Below are 6,908 nucleotides of genomic sequence, written 5' to 3'. Positions count from 1 at the left end.
AGACGTGCCCTGCCCAGCGCAGCTGCGTCCTCAGCAGCATGGCCTCAGTGCTGGTGACCCCTGCCCGTTCAGGGACAGTGACATTAGTCACGTAGTCAGTCCAGTGGACACATTTAGTCTGACCCTTCAGTTGAGACCTGTCTGGCATGGGACACCCTATCGGAGTGTATGCCACTGCCAGCATAGCTCGCAGCCTCGTAAGGGTACGCAAGCTTCTACCCCTGACGAGGGGGTGTCTGTGGAGAAGACAACTGACGTAATTTTTTGCTAACTGCTGAGGGCACAGGCTGTTTGGTTGGACTCCCAGAGAAAAGAATTGTCCTTCAGAAAAATGCAAATTCATATGCATTTCCTCATTATGTAGTTAATATAGACATGATGATAATGGGATCTTCCCATGTGGTGATATTAAGAAGAGTTGGATACCCCAAATCATCTACATTTATTAGGATTGGGTGCATATTGTAAAATTATAATGAAATTATAATAAAATTATACTAAAACTTTATTACAGCAAGTCTACAAAAATGAATTCCTGGCTTTCAACATGGTAGTAGAAGGTAACTGTCGGTAAAGTACAGCTATGTGGGAGCAGGGCTTTCCAGATTTGCATCCAATTTGGGCAGTAGGAAAGCTGTACCATGAATAGATCTTTTCATCAGATCTGAAGGCTTGGATTAGTGTACACCCTTTTTTGTTATCTTAGCATCTTTTAAGAATTTCTTTCATTTCTTCTGATAAGAAAAGTAAAAGGTGCTCTCTTTTTTTCAAAGTATGGAAGTAAAAGTGGGAGGAGGACACTCTTCAGTGTCTACCTGCTAGTCTGGCAAAGTTAAACAGTTTGAGGAGCACTGTGAAAAAAATAAATAGACTGTTAAAATGTGTGGTATTTATTTGATGTTACTGCATTTCTGCTTGTGAGGCGAAAAAAAGCCATCCTTTTTCACTGATGCCAAAATCAATTCAACTTAAAATCTGTCTTCAGAGTGTCTGTCCGTGCCCAGGTTCCTCAAGGCTTTGTGCTTCACGTCAGCCCCTGCCGTGTGTTAAGTTTGTTGGGTCATGTTTTTTATGTGGTTTTCCTGATGTTTTCCTTATTTTGCCTGAAACTTTTGTCTTTGTAATATGTGGAATTAATTGCTAAGAAGGTAGTGTTCCACATTGTCCTCTTCTGAGTTTTCCAGTAAGTGTCCCAATTAAAATCTTAAGAAATGTTTTGTCTTACATTAGTGTGGTTTTTCTTATTACTTCATCTCGCAACACTCTCAGGTTTATTTGTTGTTTGATACTGTAGTGGTGGAGGTAGGTTCAACTGTGAAGACGTGAAAAAGAACATAGCCACATCTGTGTCTTCAAAATTCATTTAAAATTCACAGAACTGCAAAGGTTGGCGACCTCTGGAGATCATTTAGTCCAACTCCACTTCTCAAAGGAGGGGCCACTAGAGCACGTTGCTCAAGGTTGTGTTGTTGGATTTTGAGTATCTCTAAGAATGGAGACTCCATGACTTGTACTGACAAGACCCCCTGCGAGCCATTCAAGGATGAAGAGCCCCAGCTCTCTATTTTACCTTGCATGACAAATACTTCAATCCTCCCCCATCAGCTACTCTGTATCTCTGATAGGAAGTTATCAGCGCTCCAGAGACCTCCTGGACTGCTTGTGTTGTCCCTCCAGCAGGTACCAGTGTGGTTTAAGTCCTCCATGAGGAGCAGGACCTGGAAACATCATGTTTCTTCCAGTTGTCTTCCTCATGACACGCGATCGTAGCAGATGATCACAGGAACGTCATCCACATGGGTCACCTCTCTGATCCTGATGGCCATTCTCTCGGCTGCCTCGTTGTCCACCCCCAGGCAGGGCTCTGTGCTCTCCTGCTGCTCCCTTGCATCCAGGACGACTCCCCCACCTCCCCATCCTGTCCTTCCTGGAGAGCCTGTACCCATCCATGGTGGCACTTGGGCTGTATGAGCTGTCCCACCATGTCTCCTTGATCCCAGTGAGACCAACTCCTGCAACTGCACACAGACCTCTAACTCTTGCACGTTCCCCACGCTCAGGTGTAGCATATGGGCACCTCAGAGGGGCATTGTGAGAGGCCCTTTCTGACTCTTGTCATTTTCAAGATCTCTCTTGCCTGGATGACTCCGCTCCCTCAGCTCCTCAACTTAGGCCTCTCTTGGGTCTCCCCATGACTTCTTGGCTCCAAGTTCTGGTGAGCAGCAACCCTCCCTAGACACCCGGCTGGGTCAGCAGCTGGAGCTTCTGTCCCCTGTGGCAGGGATGTCCCACTGCTGTCATTCTGCCTGTCCCTCCTTCGATGCACTGGTGGCTTTGCACTCTCAAGGCTGCAGCATTTCATGGAAGATCCTATTAATCTCTCCCTCGTCACTGCTTGACGTGGCCCAGGCTGCTGGGGACACAGACCCTCCACCAGTGCCTACCTCCTGCAGGCAAAGGTCCCGGCTCTGCTGGACCTGCGGGGCTGCACCCTCCCTCAGGAGCTTGGTCTGAGTTCAAGTCACTGTCAACGTTTGCTCATTCTTCAAATCAATGTGAGTTACTGTTTTTTGAACTAATGTTGCCAAGTAGATCCTGTTGCAGTTGCCACCACTTGGAAATAGAAGTCAAATCTCTAAAGTTGGTATGAGACTGCAGAGCCAGTGACACCCCAGCTGGTAATTTTGTTTAGCTTAAGGTTCTGTTTTATGCTAGTGGTTTCCAACCATCAACATTTCTCTTGTATAATGAGTTCTTACCTCCTTTTAATGTTCATGTTTCTACCAGGCAGTGGTCCCTTTCCTGCGTGCCTCCAGGGATTTAGACGTGTACATTCTTTTGACTCTAAAACTCCAAAACTCAGCTATTGAGTAGCCACAATATGACGGACCCGTGGACTTACTGAAGTGCCCACAAAGTAAGTTCTCAGAGCTTCCTGAAAACGTCTGCATCGAGGCCTGCCCAAACCCACTGAAATCACATCAGCTTGGGGACACTGAGGTACTGAACTCTGCTTGGAGCTCAGGTTGAAGGAACCAAGAGCCATACAGCTGGTTCCCATCGTCCTGCTTTTAAACTTACTCCATCCTAGACAGTCTTTTGAACCTGATCTGGAAAAAGTCTTCTAGGCAAAAAAACTGCTTGATAGCTTTGAATAGGCTTTGCAAATACTTGCAGAACAGAAAAAATATTCGACAATAATTTTGATAAATTTGCCTTTTTTTTTTTTTTCCCAAGACAATGCTTACCCTGCCCTGTAGGCTTTGTAGTTACTTGTGGTTTTCTGGGTGTGTTACTTCAGTAATGGGTGGAGCTGCTGGGTGACATGAGCTCTGCTTGAGTAAAGTGCTTCTGGCTATGAGCACGGTGAGAAAGCACCTGATCCCAGGGGATGGCTGGTTCAAGCAAGAGGATGTGTTTCCTTAACTTTTGGGTAAAAAAGGACTTTTTTTCACCCTCCATCATCTCTTTTTTCTTTTTATCTCAGGTAGGCTTGCTTTTTACAAATCCCATTCCGTGGACAGGTTATCCCAGTGCATTTACAAGGGCTATTTACAAGGGTGCATTGTGACATGACAAGGGACAATGGTTTTAAACTAGAGCAGGGTAGATTTAGATTAGATGTTAGGAAGAAGTTCTTTACTATGAGGGTGGTGAAACACTGGAACAGGTTGCCCAGAGAGGTGGTGGAGGCTCCATCCCTGGACACATTCAAGGTCAGGCTTGATGGGGCTCTGAGCAACCTGATCCAGTTAAAGATGTCCCTGCTCACTGCAGGGGGGTTGCACTAGATGACCTTTAAAGGTCCCTTCCAGACCAATGTCCTCTATGATTCTATGATTATCTCCGGGACGGCCTGGCTGCTGGATTTCCTGTACGATGCTGGGCTCATCCCAAGCCCAGGGGACTCAGGGTGCTCACTTAGCTAAGGGCACCATTGGCACGGAAGTTGTAAGTGCTTTTAACATGTTATGGTCAATTTAGTTCTGCCAAAGAGATCCCAGGTTTGCAGAGAGCCCCTGGGCCAGTGTCTCATAGCAGGAAATTTTAGCCAACATTTTGTGTGGCTGGTATGAGACATCACGAGTGTCTGCTACAGCTCCTGTAGGACAGACACTTTTTAACAAATGCTTCAGTTCTCTTTTTCTTTAAACATCCTTAAAATTGGATAAAGCAGCAATCTAAGAAGGCTAATGCAGAAATTTTTCAGGCTACCATGGTTCTCTTTGTTGGAAACCTCTCTTATCAGTGGTCTCAATTCACATTTGAAGCTGAGGAACTTTGATTTTATCAGAGCTGAACCTCATGGTTCTACTGATGAAACCTCATCTGAGGAGAAGGTGAACATGGACAGTGCATAGCTAGGAGAGACACATTGTCTGAGAAGGTTGGAGGCTCATTCTCAGCTTCAGTGCATCTCAGCTTCTTTCCGTGATGAGAAAAGACCTTTGACAAGATAAAGTGACTGCTGCTATTGCTCCCAGCAAATCTCACTGTGTCACTGGGAGCTAGTAATTAGTAGGTATTTGTGAAATTCCAATTAAAAATAGCCTTTTGCATGGAATGCTTTACAACAGGTTGCACACGTCTAGCAACCTGAAGCTTGCACATTTAAACCAGCATTTCCAAGTGGCGTGTGCTGTTCGGAGGGATTGGTAAGTTTCTCTTTCCATGCCATGTGTTTCTTCTGGGTAAGGGTCTTAACTACTGACCTTCTTTGTGAGATCCTTGCTCCTCTCTCACATAGGATCTGCACAGGAACACAGTATTTCAAGTGAGTCCGGCAGAGCAGCCTACAGAGGCACGTTATTACATTCCTGCCTGTTACACGCAAGATGAGCAGCACCATCACCGTTTCTGACTGGGTTTGTAAAGAGGACGGTGGTTTCAGCAACCTCAGTCCTGCCTGGCTGGGGTGTAGGGCTGTTGAGTTGAGCAGCGCTGCCTGAACCCTGCACCCCAGCCTACCTCGAGGTGTGCAACTCAACCCGGACTATCCCGAAACAGTTGTGAAAGCCCAGAAGTGGCACCGCTGTAACAGCTTGGAAACACAGAAGTAAAGGACCAAGGTGAGAGCGGGGGCCAGGCAGCCGCGCTCCCTGTGAGGGACCATCACTGACACCATCTCTCACGTAGCCTTTGACAAGGCTGGAATTTGACCAAGATTTGGCTTGAACTGGGTAAGAGCAGTTTGACTGGCAGGTGAATTTTCTTTGTTTTTCTCTCTTGAAGAAGATTAACATTGACACGCTTTTGGAAATTCACCAGCTTTTCACCTTTTTCCATTTTTTTTCCCACTTTGGGCAACAAATTGCAAGCAGGTGATTTCACTTTCAAGTTATCATTAAGCTTTTCAGGTCTTGAAATATTTGCTTTCAAAGACTCAGGTGAATAACTACTTAGAAAAGGACTTTTTCCTGACAAAGTAGAGAAGACAACAAGATTTATATCATGTAACTGAAAAAAACACGACTTGTGTCAGCTAAAGGCTGGGACTGAACTGAAGTATCTGCTGCTCCCTGTGAATGTGTTTGAAACCTATATCATTGAGTGTATGATGGCTGAAAACTTGCACTCCAAGTGCAGTTTTATTCCAAAAACACTTGTGTAAAACCTGTCTTAATTGCTCTCCCAGTTTTGTTCATTTTTATCAGTGTTCGTGGCACAGCTGGTCCTGCGGAGCTGAAGGACAGGGCTGACCCCTCCATGCGAGGAGAACCAGAGTCTCCTCTGTTTCTGATCACACCTGGGCAGCTGCTTTGGAGAGGTGAGACATTGCACAGGTATTGAGAAGGGCTTCATTCACACCAAGCACTAAACTCAGTATTTACAGTCTGGCAGTAAAAGCATTTGCTCTTATTGTTCGCATGGGCTTGTAGGACTGAAAGAACCTTTCATCCTTTTCTTTCACAACTAAGAGTTCATGTGCTTTCTCTCTCTAGCTGCAAACCATGGAGAATAAAGCAGATGTGTTTGTATGAAGCTTTTTTTTTTTTCATCCTTTTTAGAATCATAGAATCACAGAATGGCCTAGGCTGGAAGGGACCTTAGAGATCATCTAGTCCAACCTCCCTGTCATGAGCAGGGACGTCTCTCAACTAGATCAGGCTACTCAAGGCTCTGTCCAACTTGGCCTTGAACACCTCCAGGGAGGGGGCAGCCACAACATCTCTGGGCAATTTATTCCAAAGTCTTGCCGCCCTCGTACTGAAGAATTTCTTCCTAAGATCCAGTCTAAATCTATTCTCCTTAAACCCATTTCCCCTTGTCCTGTCGCTGGACACTCTTGTAAAAAGTCCTTCCCCAGCTGTCCTGTAGGTTCTTTTCAGCATACTTATAAGCAAATCATTTTTGAATGCAGTATCTGAGTTTGTGCATACACATATTGCCATCCAGCCCCTGTGGACAAGGCTGACCCCTCCTCAGGACCTTGGAGATGATTGTGTGCAACAACCTGTGCTGGCTCAAGTGGTGGGACTGGAGTGAAGAATCCTGGTGTAGCCTCCACTGCCTGCATTTCATGGTCATGCCGTTTCAGTTAAGGATACAACTTCCCCTTCCACCTTTACTCCCAAAGCAGAATTTTCAAATCTCTCTTCATCCCAAAAACCCCTTTCAACTTGGAGACTTCAGCACAAGAAGGTCCAGTAGGGGGCCTCTGCTGTCCCTTCTTTACATGGGCAGGTGTTGGTTCCCGCAGCCAGGGACAGCAGAGCAAACTGCAGAGAGATCCCTGAGCCACCGAACAGCCTTCAAGTCAGACCACAGAAGCAACAGCACTATCTGCTTTCCAGGCTGAATCCCTTTTAGAAGGTGGAGCACATAACATGGAGATGCAGAGCAAAGTGAGTCTCCTGGTTGCTCTCCATAAGCATGTGATTCCCTTTGTCAGTCCCCTTTATGGTACT

This window comes from Apaloderma vittatum, unplaced genomic scaffold, assembly GCF_000703405.1.
Source record: "Apaloderma vittatum isolate BGI_N311 unplaced genomic scaffold, ASM70340v1 scaffold14433, whole genome shotgun sequence".
In the NCBI taxonomy this organism is placed as follows: Eukaryota; Metazoa; Chordata; class Aves; order Trogoniformes; family Trogonidae; genus Apaloderma; species Apaloderma vittatum.
The sequence above is the reverse complement of the archived record's forward strand: the minus strand, read 5'-3'. Positions refer to the sequence as shown.